This window comes from Megalops cyprinoides, chromosome 18, assembly GCF_013368585.1.
Source record: "Megalops cyprinoides isolate fMegCyp1 chromosome 18, fMegCyp1.pri, whole genome shotgun sequence".
NCBI classification, from domain to species: Eukaryota; Metazoa; Chordata; class Actinopteri; order Elopiformes; family Megalopidae; genus Megalops; species Megalops cyprinoides.
Window position 1 is genome coordinate 11,908,495 of NC_050600.1, and position 22,159 is coordinate 11,930,653.

The window sequence follows — 22,159 nt, forward strand, 5'->3', positions numbered from 1 at the left end:
ATTTTTTTCCTCCGTGCATTAGTTTTTAAGCAGGAAATGTGATCCAATATCAATACTTTTTTTCTTTTATAGCATTTATTTCTTCCTGTTTAGTCACGAGTATGTATAAATATGGAGGGCACTGTCTTTGTGTGCAGATAAGTATAAACCACTTGAAAAACATGATCAATAGATAGATCCAGCATGGGCTCCCATAGAAGAATTCTTGTTGGCTACCCCCTATAAATGTTTCTCCTCAGTAATGACTACCACTTATCCTTAATGGTGAAATCTCTTATTTTGCACAAAGGCATGTTAAATTAACTGGCCTAAAATTTCAATAACTTCCTACAGATTATGACACTACCTTGTTACTTTTCTTTTGAAATTCTTGTTTCCCTGGGCTAGCATGTGGTACCACAACAATTCCAGAGAAGACAACCACAGAGGTCCTGCTTTTTTAAACTCTAGACCAACTGATTTGCTCAATGGAACCTCAAACTTGTCGTCAGCCATTATTTCAGATGTGAATGATCAACCATGATCACCAGTCCCTCCTGTGGCCTGGCTAGGAGCTTGTACATGTGTTCTGGGAAGTCTCCAACTTGGGTAGTAGGCAGACTGCTTACCGTGCAAGACTTTCTTGTGTGTACATATGCTGTCCGTACCAATGAGGAATGAATGATTGAATTAAGTTTCAGTGAGGATCTTAATTCAAAGCAGATGTCTTTTTAAGAATTCACTTTGACTGTAACATGCAGTATTTTAATCTAATATATTGAATATGATTTACCATACTTGCATAATGTCACTTCAGAGCTTTTTTTTTTATCCAATTGTAGAGGAACGTGAATGGTAAACTGTACTCCTAGGTGACTGGTTTTGCAGCTTTATTGGTACACAACTTTGAAGTAGATAATTATGTTTTATTACAGATTATTTGCTTTCCAAACTGTAAGTTTACAGCAATTGGATGAGACCTGAGAAGATACAGACAGCTGTAGCTGTCTTGTAGCTCCTGAGGAACAGATCTGCTTTCTCTGCAGTAGTAGCAGGACATTTCTATTTTTAATTCATGGTGAGAATTTTCAGGGATTAAATTTTGTATGGCACCAGATCCTTTCTTTGAAATGGATCTGGACTCAACTCTGTGACCAAACTAAACTTATTCAACAGAGTAAATCTGTTTCAAAACTCCTCATTTGTAATCAGCAATTGCTGGAATGTTTTTTAACCTGGAAGGAGGAAATAGTTTTGCAGATATCATTCCAAATATTTGCTCCTAATTTACTTATGGTATACAAATACACCAGCAAAACCTGTTGGAGCAAGACTTTAGATGTTTGGACCTATATTGAAGTCTTTGTCCTTTAAGTGGCAATGCTGCCAGAAATGTGTGAATTCATTCTATTGTATGCATATAACTTAAGTCACTTCTATGCTACCTTGTCAAACTACTATTATTCCTAGTCATAACTGGTAACTAATGGAAAGACAACAACAGCCTTGATCTGACCTTTATTTAACAGATGTTTGGCTTTTTTATATTGATCATTCAATCATTTGTTGGAAGTTTGTGCCCCACAGAAATGTGTTCATTTATCAATGAAACTTACCTGTGAGCAATTATATAATGGGGGCCACAGCAGCAAATATAAATTTTAATAATGCTGTCATCAACAAAGGGGCATGGGTATAGGTGGGCAGACCGCACCTTATTGAAGTCTTTTTAGCATTTCATTGTATTTGTATATAATGTCCTCATTGTAAGAGGAAGAGGCGGTTAAAAGGTGTCATCTGTCAAACCTTTTATATGTCCTGTGTCCTCATTTGGTGTTGCTGTGTCACTTCATAAACACTTGAGAGGGGTTGGGATACATGAGATCGCCATGTGTTCAGTTTCTCATGCTAAATATTTATCTAACATCGACGAATTTAGAACGCAGTGGGGTTCGTCTACAAACAATGCTTTTACACACACGGTTCCGCTAATTTCGGCATGAGTTTTTAATGTCGGAACTTGATGAAACTTCACCAAGGAACAAGCTGTCTTACGTTTCCGTAACACCAACTATTCGCCCAATGACGTGTGAAAATATCATGCAGGTAAAGGTAACAAGTTGCAAGCACATTTCCCTCACGTTTGCTGCTAGATGGAGCCCTAGTCCGTGCAGTGAGAGACAATCCGGTTCCGAGTCTTTTCTCTCGCCATTCACCCCCTATCTCTATCTCAAACAGTATTTCGCCGCGCAGTGCTTCGAAATTGGTCTGTCATTTTCTCATAGAGCTCTGTTTTGTAAGCAAACAATTTCTAGAGCCGTTTGCTGCGGGCTTTTAAACACGGGTAAAAACTCTGGATACCTTCCTGGGTCAACTGTTTCTTCCCTTTTGCCTGAAATATCTGATTTAGTGAATGAGCTGCATGGAGGAGGACGCGGCTTTCTACTGAAGGTGGAGAGTGATCTGGATACAAAATAAGGAGCCTCTCATTTTCCCTACGTTAATTTCTAATGGACGGATATTAGATATTGACTGCAGATCCACAAATCATCTTCCAGGAAAGGAGAGTTCGTCGAAGTGCTTATCTGAATTCGAGCATCATCTTTCCTTTCGAGAGTGGTCTTCTTGTAAGGTGATAAACCGCACAAGGACGATATTCTAAGGAAAAAAAAGACAATTACACGAACAGTTCCATTCTTGTTCTTTCTAATGGCAGGACTTGAAGGAGATCATTGCTGCACGCTGATCAGCAGCTTCTGAGACGCGGTAAGGGTGTTCTGTGTTCAAAATACGAATTGTTTGCCTTCATATCTTTCCACGCAGCTGTCTATTTTGTGCACCACATTCATCTGTATTCTACATATGTAGGTGAATACGACATTCTAATGTAATGTGTACCTATAGCACACATTATCTGTCAGCCGTTTGTCAAACAGAATTATGCCGTTTGGAGTCTTTGGCTTCGACAAGATATAGATACTTTCTCATATGACAAGGGCGCCTTTTGTTCGCAAATTAATAAAAAAGGGTTTCTCAACATTTTTTGATAATAGTGGACGATTTGCGAACAAGTAATGCTTAACACATGAGTGAATGGCATATTTCCGAAGAAGCTTCAGAAGACCTGTTTTTATTGTTTGAATGTGTCATACGTCTGCAGTTAGCCGTAAGTTACAAATCTAACCTAAGGAGACTCAAAAAACGAGCGTTATAGCAGAGTAATCGATAGTGGAGATGCTTTAGTGGACACTGAAGTCTCTCAATTTTCAACGCTGGTTTTGAGCTTGGAGGTGGAAATTGGCGAATGTATAGTCATGCTGAGAAAACGTGTTCCGTAATGAAGACTTAATATTCCTTTAAATGTAATGATGTCATAAAACAAATCGTTTTCACGAATTACAGAGCTGCCTTTCAAAACATTTATAATGCCACTGTTACGAACAGGAATAAATTAGTAAGTAAACAGTCTTATCGCAGTGGGCATGCTTTACCACAACGTTTGTATTACACAGGGCTCACTAAATTATGTGTGCGCTCATTGTTATACAGAGGTTATTGGTGGGGGAATTAGTAGTTTTACTCTTGTCCGGTTATTACAGTGAAGAACAGTGTTAAGTGTTATACCAAAATATAGTGCTGTCGAAAGCTATTATGACCAGTTTCTCTTCCCAGAAAAATCTTAACGTGAAGATATCGAAATACATGATGTGAATGAACGTACTTCCATTGATACTGTCTAGTTCAAGAGAAGAAAAACTGACGCAGTAGTAGACGGGGAAATTTGCATGATCAGAGAGAACACTGTCGGGTTCACTAAAACCTTTTGTGTGAAGGGCAAATTAGAGAATGTTATGTGGTGTAACTTTTTGTCTAATTTTATCACTGCTTTGTACACAAGACTTGTCTCTTTGCACATCATTCTGGTCTCGTCGACATTCGCAGTCTCAGTGTTTAATGCTTGGTGTTTTAGGATTTTTCTTTTTGAATTAAGGCGTGTTTATTGTTGGTGCAGTTGTCACCTGCACAGTTTTTGATAAAGTTGACTGAACCCTTTGCTCTGTTAGTTACATTTATTGCAAAGTTGAATTTAGCATCATCTACAAATCATTCACTCAAATGATCCATGTGCAAATAACTCAAGTAGTTTGTTTATCCTTAATCAGCCAGAGCCACAAAGCTGTAATTCCACGGTATGACTTTGAAGGGCCCATAGTAGCGAATTCTAATGGGTGGAATATATGGAGTGCACTACTGTTATGCTTTGTGGGACATTTTACCACAGATAGAGTAAACAAGCAGTTCATCATATTATGAATTTGTATCTCACATAGCAAGCATCAGCATTTTTATCTTTAGAGGTTTTTTAGTAATTGCAAAATCACTGTCTTAACTCACTGTCTGCTAGAAGTTTAGTTTTGAATAGCTCAGTTTCATCAACCATTGAAACCAGTTTAACCCTTGCAGAGGATGTTTGTTTTTTCCACTGCATCTGTATCTCTCTGCCTGAAAACACATAGCAGTGGGAGGTTGTTTTATTTTCTGTTCAGGTCAGTTGGGCTAGAAGACACTCCTGTAGTAGCTGATATCTTTGCAGTCCTTATCCAAGCAACCCTGGGACAGCTGTGCAGACACATGTATTAATATGGCTCTGAAAGGTTTTGGGGGTTGGGATTTTTTTTTCATTGTAGATGGGCTTTGTTGAGGCAGTGGTTATAGATCTTTTCTATATACATTTTCTATACACAATTTGACCTATATAATGCCATTTCTTCTTGGCCAGTCAGTCATGTTTAACCAATTTTTCCATATATTTCAGATTTGGCTATTGATCATTTGATTTAACATAATTACTCTGGAGTGATTCAATTTTTCAACAGTCATTATAGTGTTCTTGGCATCTGCATATACATTTTGGTTGCATTTGTGGGCACCATGTTTATTTATAGGAATACCCTACAAAATTCTGAATGTATTAACAATGTTTATTGAAAGATACACAGCAATCTACCAGAAATAGGTAAGACAGGAGAGCTTCTGACATTGTCCCCTGAGGAAGAGTGAACACACATCTGTCTAATTGGTTGTCAACCTGTACTTTGTTTTCAATGTAAGATGTCTTCTTCATTTTTTGTTTACTGTTCTGAAACAGTCACAAGGTGTTTCAGTATTTTTCAAGAAATGGGACCATAAAAGACAAATTTGATTGTCACTGACCTCAGCATACACTCCTGATCAGTGCCAGTAAAACGCTAGGAGAGTTATTTCATCATTGCCTTACAGGAATACACTGTATGATTGCAGAACTGTTTTGATATGATTCACCCATGTCTGACCGTTTTTCGAAATTTTTGCATCATAAGTGAGGATCAGAGGTCTTTGCATACAGTGTGACAAAGTTGATCTGTCCTGTTAATTGTGCCTACATCCTCTCTAACACATTTTGATGTGTGGAAGACAAGTCTGGCATGCCAGAATTTTTTGTTATTGCTCATGCAACGCTACTGAGAGACCCCTGTCACTACCCAATAGAAACTTTACATACTGATCAAAACAACAATCAGCATGGACCAAGTAAAGTGAGGAGAAACTAATACAATTGTGGCAGGAGCACAGTTGTCTCTTTGAGACAAAAAGACTGTTGTACTTCAGCATTTTGGAACATAAATACTAAATAGCAAGCTAGCTAAAAGCTAACACTAATGATGACATATGACATTTCCAGCCAGATGGGCAGGGAGATAGGATGACATCATACAAATATATCCACCTGTGAGTGTGTGGGTGAGTGAGTGAATATATGAAGGATACCATGATAGCTAGTTAGCCTGTTGTCTACCCCTCCCAAGTCACTAGTGGGTTCAAAGTCTTCTTTTTTGCTTTTTCTTTTTCTGGTTTCTTGGTATGAAATAATGTCACAGCCATCTCAGAGACAGTTGCAGCTTGGTTGCCATGACGTCAGAGAAGCAATCGCGAGTGGTGATATCATACAATATCAGCGCCTGCTTCACACGGTGTACCCACCATCATGACTGCGAGGAGTAGGCTTGTCGGGACGTTATTGCACAGTGTGCAGGGCTCTGTGATGAACTTTCGCTGTTGCACAGTGTATTCCTCATTGTTGTACCTGTTTGATGAACACAGATGATCTGCTTCCCCTTTTATTTTTCACTCACTGCATTAAAACAAGGTGTCATTGAATTTCTATTGTGATAAAAAATATTATAATATGTTGTTTTGGGAAAAAATAGGTAATTGCTTTCAGTTGTTCAGGTGTTCAGGTGTTGGTTGAAAATACTGGGTTGGCTTGTAACCTTTTAAAATGGTGGTTTTAGTTTCTATTGGTTCATTCAGTTCCCACGATATCAGAGATCACCCTACCCCTAGATGCCAGCCAGTGGTTGTATATGAGTTTTTGTGACATGTAGAGTAGTTGTCATTATGCCGCTGCTCTCTGATATAATATGTGATTTACTGAAATCTTTTAGTGAATATTAAGTGGGAAGTTGTTAACAACACAAAGCTAAATTGAAAAATGTATTTTTTCAGGGGCAGAGCAGGGGGTGCATTCAGGTCTGATGGGAGTGTCACCAGGCCTGTACAACAATGAAATTCAAGAAAATCTTGAAACTGAACATGTGTGTGTGTGTGTGTGTGTGTGTGTGTATGTAAATATGGATATATATATATTAATGTATATATGTATATATATATATAAATAATTTGATCCTTGCCCCAGTATTCCTGCATCATGTGCAGATGAGACATATCCAGAGCTGAAAATAATAGCTTCTGCAGTAAATCTTCAATTAGCCTTTTGTCGAGAACATTTGCTCTGTCTGAAAAATCATATTTCCATGATAATAAGATAAAGACAATACAAGCTATAAAGACAAAATAAGATTCCATTCAAATAAAATTTTAATGAAGGATGATTGAGTAGCAATCTCAAAGCTATTATGTTGACTAGAAATATATTAAAGGGGAACTAAAATGAAAATATCTACTAAAAATATGAATGCTATGCATTTCATTCTGAGTAATGTTTATTACGTAATTACACTAGAAATTGATTTAGCGTGTGGCTGTAGATGTGAAGTAGGTGGGTGCTGGTATAGCACTCTATCTCAAAATATGTAGTCAGCTGGGGTGGATTTAGTGGTACTTCCACTGATGTATATACCGTACATGAAAGCTTTCTTACCTTGCAAGAAAACTCATTGATAGGAAGTTTGGTTTTCTTCCTTCTAATGTGAGAGACAGAGACCTGTCATTGTACTCATATGACAAAACTAGGGCTGGGCGATATAGCCGTCGCAATATATTGAATAGCTGTTTTTAGCGCAATAACAGCTATCCCCGGTATGCGGCATTAGGTTTCTTCCTGTGTTGTTTTCCCTTTAGTCATACCTGATGCAGGAGCACATCTCCAGTTTTCCGAGGCCATGTGAAATGCTTCTGGGCGAAAAAACGCCACTCGTATGTATTCAGTGTTGATATCACAGCAACAGCACTATGCTGCTTCCATGTGGTAGATAGAAACACATGGCTACAAAGATAAAGAGTGAAAACATATGCTATGTGTTTTTCAAAGCTAATAGGTAAGTTAACCAACATATAGATACAAGTGATATTTTTCTGTCCCGGTAGCATTTCACTGAACTTTGGAGGTGCTCAACAGGTGCTATCTTAATCACTCATGACTTGAGCTTAAGGCTCACAAATATTAAGAGAACCCTTCTGCTTGCACTGTGGCCAGGAATTTTCATGGCATTAATATTCACTGACATCTGAAATGTCTGTAGTGAGCAGCACATAGCCACATGACAACACTCTTAAGAATGCCCCCCTCCATAAAAAATAAATAACAAAAAATACTTTCAGATTCTGGCAACTCTGTTCAGACTTTGCTGTCAGACAGGTCTTACAAAGGCTTGCTCAATTACATGTTTTTCAGCCTTTATATGTGCCTTGTTACACTGTCAATCTACACAATAAACATGTATTGTAGTGTTGTCACTTAAAGTTCTAGCAAAATCCATTAGAAGTGAAGGTCCATGCTAAGCTGAAAGCAGTACAATTATTGCCTTTCTCTGCCAAGCTTGTGCTTCATCTAGACACCATTTGTCTGAATTCAAAGATGCTTCGAGAGCATCCAGCCCAGACACTTAAATGGTACAACTTTTGAGTGAGGACTCTTCAATGGCTCCACCTTTATCACTTTACAACTTGAATAGAATGGACTTATTTTTCCATCTTTATCACCAAAGCACTCCTCCCCTCAGTGACTTTCTCTCCTATTTGCATTACCCTGTTGTATGTTTCAGGCCTTATGCATACGTTTTGTTCAGCTTTGAGAGAAAACGTTTGAATTTCCTCTTATGACATCAGTCAGTGCTTTATCGCTCCCTATGATAGCACTGTAGTATGTAAAATGCATATTTCTGTCTCGCGTGTTTTGTGGTGCTAAAGTATACATATCGAAAAGGTCCTCTTCATTTTGTATACTTATATAATGGCTGATTTTTAAAAAAAATAATGAGCCAGTAAGTGTCATAATTCCATTGACCTAATTGAGTTAATGTGATAACCCACACACACTATGGGAACTGGTCTTGTAACGGAGAGGTCCCCAGGGTGCTAGAGGAATCCGGGGAAAAAAAGATTTAGAATAATTTCACACAAGGTAGTTTAACTCTTGTAATTGGGACATATCACTATTTTAAAATGAGTATGTATACAGTGCTGGCCAAAAGTATTGGCACCCCTGCAATTCTGTCAGATAATGCTCAATTTCTCCCAGAAAATGATTGCAATTACAAATGTTTTGGTAGTAATATCTTCATTTATTTTGCTTGCAATGAAAAAACACAAAAGACAATGAAAAAAAAATTAAATCAATTATCATTTTACACAAAACTCCAAAAATGGACCGGACAAAAGTATTGGCACCCTCAGCCTAATACTTGGTAGCACAACCTTTGGACAAAATAACTGCGAACAACCGCTTCCGGTATCCATCAATGAGTTTCTTACAATGCTCTGCTGGAATTTTAGACCATTCTTCTTTGGCAAACTGCTCCAGCTCCCTGAGATTTGAAGGGTGCCTTCTCCAAACTGCCATTTTCAGATCTCTCCACAAGTGTTCTATGGGATTCAGGTCTGGACTCATTGCTGGCCACTTTAGAAGTCTCCAGTGCTTTCCCTCAAACCATTTTCTAGTGCTTTTTGAAGTGTGCTTTGGGTCATTGTCCTGCTGGAAGACCCATGACCTCTGAGGGAGACCCAGCTTTCTCACACTGGGCCCTACATTACGCTGCAAAATTTGTTGGTAGTCTTCAGACTTCATAATGCCATGCACACGGTCAAGCAGTCCAGTGCCAGAGGCAGCAAAGCAACCCCAAAACATCAGGGAACCTCCGCCATGTTTGACTGTGGGGACCGTGTTCTTTTCTTTGAAGGCCTCGTTTTTTTTCCTGTAAACTCTATGTTGATGCCTTTTCCCAAAAAGCTCTACTTTTGTCTCATCTGACCAGAGAACATTCTTCCAAAATGTTTTTGGCTTTCTCAGGTAAGTTTTAGCAAACTCCAGCCTGGCTTTTTTATGTCTCTGGGTCAGAAGTGGAGTCTTCCTGGGTATCCTACCATAGAGTCCCTTTTCATTCAGACACCGACGGATAGTACGGGTTGACACTGTTGTACCCTCGGACTGCAGGACAGCTTGAACTTGTCTGGATGTTAGTCGAGGTTCTTTATCCACCATCCGCACAATCTTTCGTTGAAATCTCTCGTCAATTTTTCTTTTCCGTCCACATCTAGGGAGGTTAGCCACAGTGCCATGGGCTTTAAACCTATTGATGACACTGCGCACGGTAGACACAGGAACATTCAGGTCTTTGGAGATGGACTTGTAGCCTTGAGATTGCCCATGCTTCCTCACAATTTTGCTTCTCAAGTCCTCAGACAGTTCTTTGGTCTTCTTTCTTTTCTCCATACTCAATGTGGTACACACAAGGACACAGGACAGAGGTTGAGTCAACTTTAATCCATTTTAACTGGCTGCAAGTGTGATTTAGTGATTGCCACCACCTGTTATGTGTCACAGGTAAGTAACAGGTGCTGTTAATTACACAAATTAGAGAAGCATCACATGATTTTTCAAAGGGTGCCAATACTTTTGTCCGGCCCATTTTTGGAGTTTTGTGTAAATTGATACTTGATTTGACTTTTTTTTCTTTCTCTTTTGTGTTTTTTTATTGCAAGCAAAATAAATGAAGATATTACTACCAAAACATTTGTAATTGCAATCATTTTCTGGGAGAAATTGAGCATTATCTGACAGAATTGCAGGGGTGCCAATACTTTTGGCCAGCACTGTAAGTATGATCTTATTCTGTCCATATGGGAATGTTTATCTATTGTTAGCTTTTTGTACAGGTTTTTGTCATTTAGGTTCAACGAAATGCCTTATCCATGGGAGGCACCTAAACCAGCAAAGGCTGGAAACCACAGAATACAGGAACCAAAGATTCTTTATGTTCCTTATGCTCTGACAAATCGTGACAGAAATATGTTGTAAAAAAATACGAATGAATTTGTTGTGTATAGTGCTGTAGAATTAGGTTTCATGTTTACATTTTGTCATAGGGATACTGATGTTTTCTATTATTTTGGGAAATATTTTCATGTTTTTCTTCACTTCTATGGATTAATAAACCAAAGCGAGGGTTAGATTAAAATTCAAATATACACCAAATGGTAGGAAAACCTGATGTACAACATTGCAGGCATGGTAGCCCACATCTATGCAAAAACAATTACTGGCCAAAATATTTTCCTAATCCCCCTTCAATATGCATCTCCCAATGCAAAGCAGTCATTTAAGGTTGGCTGCTGGAAGGAGGGTGGTATATGTTGTTGCAGCTCGGATATTTATTTATTTTCAGAGGAAAACAGAGTTTGAATTAACATTGATGTAACTGACACTTTCTATACACAGGCACCTACATCTTAGCTTGCATTTGAGGAGATAATGGTGGGGGGCAAGATATATTAGTGACTTGTATTAAAACTTGAAGTAATCTAAAACACAATGCTCAGCTCATTGCTGAATCAAAACTGCTGCAGCAATCTATCATTAAAACGTGGTACAGGGCCGAAATGAATGACAATGACGGGTATGAGAAGAGATGGGGAGGAGTGTGTACCTGCAACATGTCCATTCCGTTTCCCCTATGTTGATATTAATCTGTGACTCTTATAGCCCAATGCACAGTGTTGTGTTTATATACAGTATGCACATCTAGGTACGTTAATATTGTGAAGGAGAGGGACATGCAAATCCATTTTAATCCTAGAGATGCTTTCATTTGAATGGTGCTTTCATATTTTGAATGGAGTGAACTCTCCTCACAAATATGGGAAATTTATGTTATGCAATTAGAGATATGAAACCATGGCTACTTTTTTATTTTGTTTTACTGCTCACCTGCTCCCAATATCCGAGCAATAAATGAATTATGAAAGGGTGTCTGGTGTAATATTGGGTATGTGTTTGTTCTATATGGCATTGTTGAAAGATTATCTGTAAGAGTGTATTTATGACTGACTCCTGTAGGGATAGATTGAAATTGGCATTATGTTACTTGCAGTGTAATGCAATATAAGAGCGATGGGAAGTGGAATAATACTATATACAACAACTCTGTGAAAGAAACTAGCCCATTTTGAACTATATTGTAGTGTTAATATTTATAATTAGCTCTGTTCTTTGATTTAATGCATATACTGCACTGGATTAGTACTCTTAGTTGGCTTAGACCAACCAGATAACTTTTACATGTTACTGTGTTAAATGTGGCAGTGGATATGTTGGAAATCAATCGTAAAAATCACAAGTGATGTATATTATTGGAAAACTGTTGCTATAATAATTTCTACTAAACAACTTACTCAGCTCAAAATTTAGCTGTGGCTGTGCCAACTGAGCTTTATTTGAATGTAACTGGAGAAAGCAGCCTTTCAAAACTGGTGTGCCTCCAACTCACTCAAATTTCCAAAAACAACACCAGACATTAAAACAATCACAAAAAGACCTTTTGAGGCAATACAACAGTGCTTTTTACCATGTAGAAGACTTTTGCTGAATGCCTTTGGTTGCAACATAGTTCAATTATTTATGAACATAATCATGTATAGCACACACATGCCATTTGTTTGATTTGAATTCTGTTCACGAAAGCTACTGATGGTGCAGTCACAGTTTTTAATCTATCCTGCTAATGACCATTTGTAGGTGAACAATGAGTGCATTTGTGTCTGATTATTCCCTGAGCCTCACATGACACATCTGAGCCAATCAGAAACCAGTGAGTCTGGGAGGCCATTGAGTGTGGAGAAAGGAAAGCACCTAGCCATAGAAAGGTTGTGTTATTTCAAACTCAGTTGCAGTGTTCAAGAAATGATTATTGATCAAAGCTTTGGTTTATTGTTCAGTAAGATTAATTGGGTAATCGATTTTCCATGTTTATAGTTTCTTCATTGGGTCTGATTTTCCTTACCAATGGATGAATTTATCAATGGCAGACATTGGGCTCACCTCTCTTATGCAGGCTGTTAGCTGTCAAGGAAATATAATTGAGTGAGAGTGCTGTTCTGGAGCATTAGAGCGCTGGGCAGTAGAATGATCATGTTGTTGAGGTGAGGCCAACTCCTCAATAGGGGTTCCTTCATGACAAGGATCTATCCTGGAGAAGTGCTTGGCGGGAGGTGTGCCTCTGTGGCAGGCCACTCTCAACACTTTGTTGGCAATTCATAAAAGAGAGAGCCACAACCTTTTCTGGACTTCTTTGTAATACAAGAAGCCAGTGTGTTTGCGAGATAGTGGACAATTTTACAGCTTGGCAGATTGTTTGAGAGAACAGATGATTGATATGTGTTTGAGACTGACATCCGGAAGGTGAAGAAAAAACTGTTTGATAGCTGTCCTGGTGCTCTATTAGAGGAGCATGTGGTGTAAGTGAAAATGTTGGTAGATTAAAAGAGGCTGTTTTTACAGAAGTCTTTCAAGCTGCACCATGTTACAAATGTATTTTAGTTGTAAAATGCTTTATCAATATGCTTACAAATGTGACAGTTTTGCTTTTCATTACAGGACATGGAACAACAATTTAAAGGAAGATATTAATACATTCATCAATACTAATAACATACATTAATGCATTGCTGTGAAACAGAAACATAGTGTACCTGCTTCATTTTCATGTCTAATTGCAGTGTCAAAAATAGACCCAGAAAGCCCCAAGATAAGGAATAAAGTTTCAACATAAATGCTTGCACTCAAAGTTTGAAAATAAAGGCTTATGTGTTAGGGGGTTTGTTGGAACACGCAACCTTCAGAATCCCCCTTGGGTCATTTGGTTAGATGAGTCGCACTATAATTGTGTCTCTCAGCCTTTAGAAGAATGGTGTGGTGTGAGGCTTTGAGAGGAATGTGACCAGGACTCTGCCCTCATGAATCAGAGAGGTGGGAATGTGAATGGAGAAATGCACCCTTAGACAGGGTATATGCTGGAATCTATTATACTTCACTGTGCCCCTACATTGTTTCACCTAAAATCCATTCTTCTCCTGATAAAGAAATGGATTATCAGATTATTTCAACCTTAACAGGCTTGCCCCCCAACTGCTGAAGTGAGGGTAGTGGTGATGACATGTTGTCAGGAGCGCTGTGGTGGGGGATTTGGCCATCCCGTGAGTCTGTCCCATTCAAAAAAAAAGAGGGGGGGGGGGATCCTCATTGGCTGCCCTTGTAGATGAGGCGTGGCCTTTCCCAGAAGTGGTCAGTCAAACAATGTGCTGAAACAGCCTGAAAATGAAAAGAGGGAGGACACAGGCAGCTCTTCTCTCCACTTGAGCAAAGTGGAAATGATATGGATGCCTGCACCACCAATAAAAATAGTCTTAATTATAATTTGGATTTATTGATGCGATGACTTTATGATTCCACCATCTCCTCAGTTTACCGAGGTAGGAACAAAGAACAAAAAAAAAAAAACTGCTAAAAAAAGTCTGTCAGATGTGTTTCCACAATCCTGTGATGACATTGCATTTATTTCTGTAATTTATGCATTTAATTTGAATAAAAGCTTGAACGGGACTTACTTTAAATGGGGCAGAGTTTGGAACAGTGCACTGCATTGAACAATGCCATTTTCCCACCCAGTGAATCTTGTCTGAACGCCCTTCTTTTTTAGCAGCACTTTTAGTAGTCCTGATTTCAACACATGAACAGTTGTGTAGCATGTCATCCAGCTTAAAACATTGTAGCAGGATGTGCTGCTATGCACAGCTCAATATCTGAAATGGATACTCAAAAGTAATGCTTCTACAAGCAGTTTTCTGTTTTGTTTGGAAAAAAGGTATTTGTACTACCTGCAAGTTCACAAATAGCTTATTTTACTTTGTTAGCCATTTTGATCGATACAGTGTTTGAAATTCAAAGCATTTTTTCCTTGTGTTCTCAAAGAAATTAGATTGTTTTATGTGGAATTTTAGATAAAGCTGATAAATTACTAAAACTGTAAATTGGAGAGGGTTCTTATCAGTAGTAAGCAAAAAAAAATCATTGGTAAGGTGAACACTAATCTTTGGATTGAAAAGACTGTATTGATGCTTTTTGTAGGATTAGTATTACATTGTAAAATTAGAAGAGTTACGGGAGATACTGAGGTCCCAAATGAGTTAATGGTAAAATACTTAATTATCACCTATGATAGTTATGTCATTATCATCAACTGACAAAGTTCAGCACGTGCTGTCATTGCTGATATTTGACATGGTTGTTCAGACTATAACACATTAAAAAAATGTGTGTTTTCCTAGGGGACACATGGTTGCGGTGCAAATTTTGGGGCTGAATTACCAAGAGATGCATAGCTGAAGATATAATGTGCTGTAACCAATGTCTTGTTTGCATCTTTTCCATATTTCTTGTTTCTGCTACCTTCTGTTGAGATGAAGCATGGTCTTGAATTAAGTGGTGTGGGGTACACTCTGCGAGAGACGCTATTAATATTCTGAAGTACTAACATGTCATGGAAGTCAGAACGTCAGTTGCTCCGTAGATACAACAGAACTGATACAGTAATACAAGTGTAGTGTAACCTTCTGACTATAACCTCTCCCATGCAGAAAAAAATGTAATAATAAGTGGGGTGTGATTTAATGGTGTCCCAATACATTCTGATGGTATTAGGTGGGGGGTAATGGTGAGTGAATAAAGAATAGTGCGATTTACAGTTGAACAAGGAAAGCCAAGTTTCCATTTCTACGTGTGCTCTCAAGTCTTGACTCCAGTGCTACTGATACACAGCCAGCAATGGAGTCAACACTACTAGATTTTCTTACTGAAGTGAATAAAACAATTCTGTGAACTAAAAACTGATGTCTTTATCGTCAGTTAATTCACAAACCCAGAAATGAGCATTAGCTGAGAAGGTGTGCATCATTTACTGCTTTTTGTTGAGTAGATATAGGGATATTTGTTGGCACAGTTTAACTGATGATATCTCTTTGGGGCACTGTGTAACTGCCTTTATTCTAAGGTTTACAATGTCTAGACAAATATTTGTATTATTGGATAAATCAATTGTTTTAGAGCTATGTACCTAAAGGGAAAACAAATGTATAATGTATGATCTTGACAGTAAAAAGATTGATTATCCTGTAGATATTCAAGTCCATTTGGCATTTTGGCATTTTTGTAAATGGTGAAGCAGAACTGAATACCATGTTTGTACCATACACTCAAAAATATAATAAAGCTGCAAAATTTGGAGAAATCCCTAATTGTTCATGTATAGGGAGTATTTAGATAAATGAGCCATAATTGGTTAGAACAAAAAATTGATTGCTTGGAGCAAATACAAAACACACACACATACACACGTGCACACACACACACACGTGCGCACACACACACGTGCGCACACACACACACGTGCGCACACACACACTACTTCAGGTATTGATTTTGACACCTCTGGTGTAGAGGCTACTGGTGTGCCCCACGCAGAGAGGGTGAAAAGCAAGTCTTCCACCTGCTGTAGTAATGCTACCATGACTGTGAAGATTAAGAAACCTTATTTCCGTTTTGTTTCTGCAGTTGTTAAATCCATAGTGGTTGATTTGTTTGTGTTTTGACACAACGAAATCTGGTTTTCCCTGCTGGAAATTGCCCCTGGAGAGCCTGCAGGTATCATGTCAACCATGTTTGCTGTGCTGTGGATTATTGGCTTGTGATAAGCCGCCACTTTCTGGTCCCTGCAGTTATATTTGTGGTATCAAAAACTTTGTCAGTCTGAATTGTGGATCTAGAGAAGACAAACAAATAGTAGTCATCTTTCAGTTATGAAAGGGCAATTTTTTTCTCCAACATCACTCAGTAATATTGTGACTATACATCGATTCTTTTATGGTACTTGCACTTCCTCTGTGGATTAGTTTTATATTGACAGATTGAAGCAACTGTAGTGTGGCTTTTCTGAAGTCTTTCTTTTGTGATAGTTTGAGAGTTTTTTAGACAGGTTTTTTTGTGTGGCTAGACCTAACTTCACAGCATGCTGCTGCTGAACTATGCAGGTGGCTATACTTCTGTGGTATTGTGTATGTGTGAGTAAATAATTACTGCTATTTTTCTTAGATAAATGTTATATTGGGCTTTTAGGCTATTGTAATTCCAAATAATCATTTGTTGAAAGGGCCCCGATTCTTATGTTCTTGACAGGAAACTAATTACAATGGTGTACTTTGCTCTTAGTAGTCAGTGTAGCTATTTTTCTCCCTTAAGGAAACTTTTAGTGTTTCCACAATGCACAGTTCATTGTTGTGTTGTTCAGTGAGTCATGTTGCATTATGTTACAGTGTACAGTGGTTTATCTTTGTGGAGTGAAGGGTGAACAATGAAGTCATCAACACCTTTTGGACATAAATTAGCCGGTGCAGACAAGGCTTTGGAATAGGCTTTAATAGGGAACCCATGCAATGCCAGCATATTGTTTTTTCTGAACAGCCTTACCCTGTTGAAACAAATAATGGTCAGTAAATTGAGAGTCATAACATAAAAGAGAGCATGCTATCACAGGTGTCTTACTTTTTTGTAAGGTACTGTATCGGGTTTTGACTAAAATATGGTTGCCTCCTTCAGGAAGAGTGAAAAACAAACATAAAACTTTGGCATTCTTGATGCAAAATGATTTCCTCTTTCCTTTGACTAAAAAAAAAAATGACTGAAACAAAACATAAAAAATGAATGAAAAACATTGTATTGAATTACAATGAAGGTAATTGGTGTATAGTAATTGAAACAGTTTTTTTTTTGCAATTTTGCAACTTTGTTTTGTCACGTGGCCCCTTGAAATTGTGTGGGGGTAAATTCATGGACTCTTACAAAAACATGGCTGGTCTACTTCATGGTAACTTACAAGTATGAGCTTTATGACATACACACGACATTTACACACGGTTTAAGTTCAGATTCATGTACAATTAGCTGTAATATTGTATTTAACTGTGGGAGAAAACTACTGCATGGCAGATTTAGCAGTCCACCAATATTGTAGTGAGATTTAATTAACCCAAATGTCATTTTATTTGCATATTATAAAGGTAGCTTATTATAGTTCTTCATAACTGCCTCAAATGGCGCTTTCTTCAACCTTGAATACAAGTTAAATGTGTCTTTTCCAAGAGAGTTTCCAGATGGCTGTTACCTATTTGTGTGAACAAAATGACAATTCCTCCCAAATTTTGTAAGTAATATGGAGTGTGATGTAGAGGAAATTAGAGTGTAGGCCTATTACTGTGCTTTGCAAAAACTGCAACAGAATTTGAAGAATTTAATGTAGTTTTTAAGCTTGAAATTTCAGAACAAATAGCAGTGATATTCACATGTTTCAATACAATAATGTGTTGAAAAATTTGCATTCACCATGATAGTGATTTGGAGAAAAAAACAAGTACATTTCTACAGTAAAAGCCATATATTAAAATAAACCACTGTGCAAATCCAAAGTAGTGTAGTTATGGGATACCAGTTATTATAATCATAAATTGCATTGGGCAGTTGTTGCCAACTGTGGTCTTGGAGCTACCCTAAATTATTGACTTCTGGAGGAGTGGGCCCATCTGTTAACCACTGACAATTAAACCAGTCACATCTTTCAGAGAGCAAAGATGGGTAATGTTTCAGTGATGTGTAGGTGTTGTGATTAAAATGACCTCTAAATTATGGCCTGTCACTTGTTTGACCACAGTGCATTCTTCTAGGTTTAATATCTAGTATTTGTTGTCTAGATTTAATATTAAATGGTGAACAAGTGGCCTAACATCCTCAAATAAGTAGCCTAACTTCTCTGGGACCAGCCTAACTTCTACAGGACCAGTATTAAAGAGCACAGACGTTGAGTTTTCACTCACAAGGCGGATAGCCAATAACCAGTGATTTGTTGTCTCAAAGCTTGAAATCATTTTAATGACTAATAAGTATACATAATGACTTTTAATGATGAAGTGTTTTAACCTCCTCACCCTGTTGGCTATTGTTTAATGTGTGTAATATTTGTCAGCAGTGTATTTTATAACTTGACATGGACTCGAGTGAAGGCTCTTGATGTTGCCTGCTTATACCTTACCATTTCATACATTACTGGTCAGAAGCATTAAGGAGAAAGATAAGTTACTGAAAATGAAGATGCAGTGCAGTCACATTGAAGGTACTAAAAAAGATAATTTATAGCCCCTATCTTAATGGATGCCAGATTTGGGGTTGAATACCTAATGCAAGTGTGCATTTGCTGGTGAATACAAACAAATTTTACAGCTTTGAAATAAATATAAATGTCAGTGCTTGTGTTTCGTAAATCAAGTGGAACTCCAGTGTGATTTGATCACTTGTTTGTCTAACTTATGTTTTAATAAAATGTGTATTTATCCTTAAATGAATCAATATGAGTCAATATTGAGTCAACATGCGTTTTATACATACTACAATATGCTTTGTCTATTTTTGCATTAATGTGTAAGTACTTGTAATTACACTACATTTAATCTTGGAATTAAGCAATTATTTGTTTGGGTTGAATGCATACAATTAACATTAGAAAATAAGTAAACAACACTGTTAGTTTTGTTGTAATTCATACTGGTCTTCCTCATTTTAGTGTGTGCAGTATATGAATCTATTACAGATATCTTAAAAAACTATATATTCCAGTACCTTACATGTTAACCAAATTAATTCCTGGATATTTTTTTTTTCCTATTGCTTGCCAATCGGCATTTACGAGGAATGGCTGTACTAGGGGCATATTGACTTCTTTAATCAAAGAGTGCTTCATCTGTTATGCAAGTGGGCAATCATTGGTTTTCAGAAGAGTGCAGTACGGATGCAAGGAGATGGGCTGCAAGAATAACATTTTCAGTGAATTTCCTCATGCATGTGATTTGTGGATAAATTATGTGATACAGCTCCCCATTCCAGCTTTGAATTATAATATTCTGAAGCCGCTGTTGTTGTGGGGACATCCTTCTGCAATACTATGAAAACTATTAATTTCATTCCATTTTGGTGCCCTTCAGGGTGATTTTGACATGATATAGTGCAACAAAACTGTACACATTGCAATGTATAGAATACCTGGATTTGTTCTATAGTTCCATTGTAAAGATTTAATTGTAAGCTGAAATGAATACTGACTTTGGGCCTTATTAAGGCATTGCAAATGCAGTTCTCAGACCAGAAGTTTAAGGCCATATATTAAGATTATAATGTTTAAGATTACAATGGTTATATTACACACACACACACACACACACACACACACACACACATACATATATACATTTGTAATTATTAAATTACTGTCATCTTCATTCTTTGAAGGAGCACTACCTTTTTTTAGTACATACTCTTGAGGTGCTATATTATATATAAATGAATAATATTTCTGTCATTTTTTAAATCTCATGATGTTGGTTGCTGCTGTTGCATTCCACCATCTCCATGTGTGTGTTTGCTCCAGGCGAAATTGATTTCCCTAATCAATAGTGCAGTGGAGGAGGGAAGGAAGGGATTACATTACACTGTAGGCTGTGTGCAGTTGCTTACATTGGTGTTTTTGATTTGTTTTTAACATGTGTGTCAAGGGATTGTATATTTCTGCTTTGGGTCTTGTGTTTGATGATGTGAAGGACCAACATTTCCTCTCAGTTCCACCTTCTCTTTCCAGTGGTGCTGGGGTAAAATGATCTTCATCACCTTTGAGGTTGTCATGCCTGGATTGATATGGGCTCGCTGATGCAAAACAGTTTCAGAGATGACATTTTTGTCTCACCTTGAACTTAATTGACTGCTTAAAGCCAAAGCTGTGAATGCTGACAACGGCGTTTCTCACCTGCCATGTTAAAGGGTGGTTGCTGATATGGATGTATTCTTTTCTTTTGGGTGACACGGTGTCGTTTGAAAAGGGAAGTCAGGTAAATGCGTGTCATTTTCATGTTGGCTGCTTTCCATTCTGCAGGATATTGCCAGCCATCTTCCTTATCTCGTGGTTACCACTTGTCTTCTTTGTCTCTCTTATCTCATTGTTGAAATATTAGTGAGTGACTGACATTACCTTAGTAGTGATTATTTTGATACTTATCTGAGCAGTTTGGTGATGATTGAAGCTTTTTTTTTCTTCCTTTTTTGTACCTGCTTGAACTAAACACACAGAAAACCATATCACAGAGCAATGAACTACCACAAAGGAAATAAACACATTGCCCTAGGTTGGAGATTACTAAATAGTAATCAAAGTGTCTGGCTGTTTCTTCGTCAGACATCACAAGCAAAGACAAGGGTTCGTCTCCTGTCATTGCTTCCCAGTTCCACTCTGCAGAAATCTGCCATCGGTGGGTTTCTGGGCTCCAGCACGCAATCAGTCATTATGTCAAAAGCTACCCAGGGAGCCACGCTTCAGCTCATTCAGCCAAATAATAACCAACAGATAACAGCTCTAGCACAAGGAGGCCTGCGGGGTAAGGCACAGATAGCTCGGAAACTGGAAAATGGGTCTTTTCAGTCAGCTTGTACAAAGATATCACCTTTGTTCAAGGTCTGGAGCAGTTTGCCATACACATCCCTGTCTGGTCAGGCTGGCTGCTGCATCATTCCTTTAGCCAAATGGATACACATTGTTAGCACTATTTAAATGGAGAACTTTGGAAAAGTAACAGTTACATTTGCATTTCTGAATAACAGTGTGTAGAATGTCAAGCCTCACACTGTACAAAATTGGATTTATACCATTTATATCAAACTACATTTGTATCATTATGGCTTGGATTCAGGCATTTCTGATTTTATTAAACAAAAAAACAGGCATACAAAATCAGATTTTGTGGATGATATTTTATCTGATAGCTAACGCTAATGTGATGCCATTTATTCTTCATATAATATTCTTCAAATGGGGAAAAATGTAGTGAAAACTTACATTGCATCAAAACTTACTGAACATAAGACCTTTCTTGAGAAAATGAGTCTTAAGTGGCATAATAGAATGACAATAATAAAACACATTTTTATTTTAGATAGGTCCAGAGTGAAGTAAGTAAGTTTGAAGTTTAAAGAATGCCTAACCTTATTGAATGACCTTTTAGTAAGTCACACTGAATAAGAGCATCTGCTAAATGAATGAATAAAAATGTAAATGAATAGTTGATTATCATATTATTATTTTATAAATATGTATTTTTTGCATGGAGAGTGATTTTCATTCATGTTGTACAATGTGAGTGTGGGTGTTTAAAGTAGTTTCAAAAATTTTAAGCTGTTTGGCATGAAGCTTCATCATTTTAGCCAACTATGTATTTTCTGCTTATGCTGTGTGAAAGGCTGGTCAAAAAGCCAGATGCGCTTATTCAGCCACAGTTGCCTGTCAGTCCTGAGTGTGTTCAGAACCTTAAACTGAAAATAAGCACTTTAGAGGATTTTAGAAGAGTACTTTAAATCCTGTTACATCACAACATTTTGTCTGTCAGTGACTTGTCTCTCACTGGCCAGAAATGGTATTGTCAGAATTACAGTAAAATGCCATTAGTCTGTTTTTCCATTAGTAAAAAATAATAATAATGGAAAACG

General features: G+C 37.6%; 1 protein-coding gene across 6 annotated transcripts in view; it reads left to right on the forward strand.

Moving 5' to 3' along the window:
* Positions 1-2,213: 2,213 nt before the first annotated feature.
* The window catches only part of LOC118792928 (adhesion G protein-coupled receptor L3-like), a 190,802-nt gene continuing 170,856 nt past the window's right edge, over positions 2,214-22,159 (forward strand). For all 6 annotated transcript variants that reach the window (XM_036550779.1, XM_036550780.1, XM_036550782.1 and 3 more), the window contains exon 1: positions 2,214-2,745. The gene's annotated coding sequence lies outside the window, so the exon portion shown is untranslated. The remainder of the gene's footprint in view (positions 2,746-22,159) is intronic.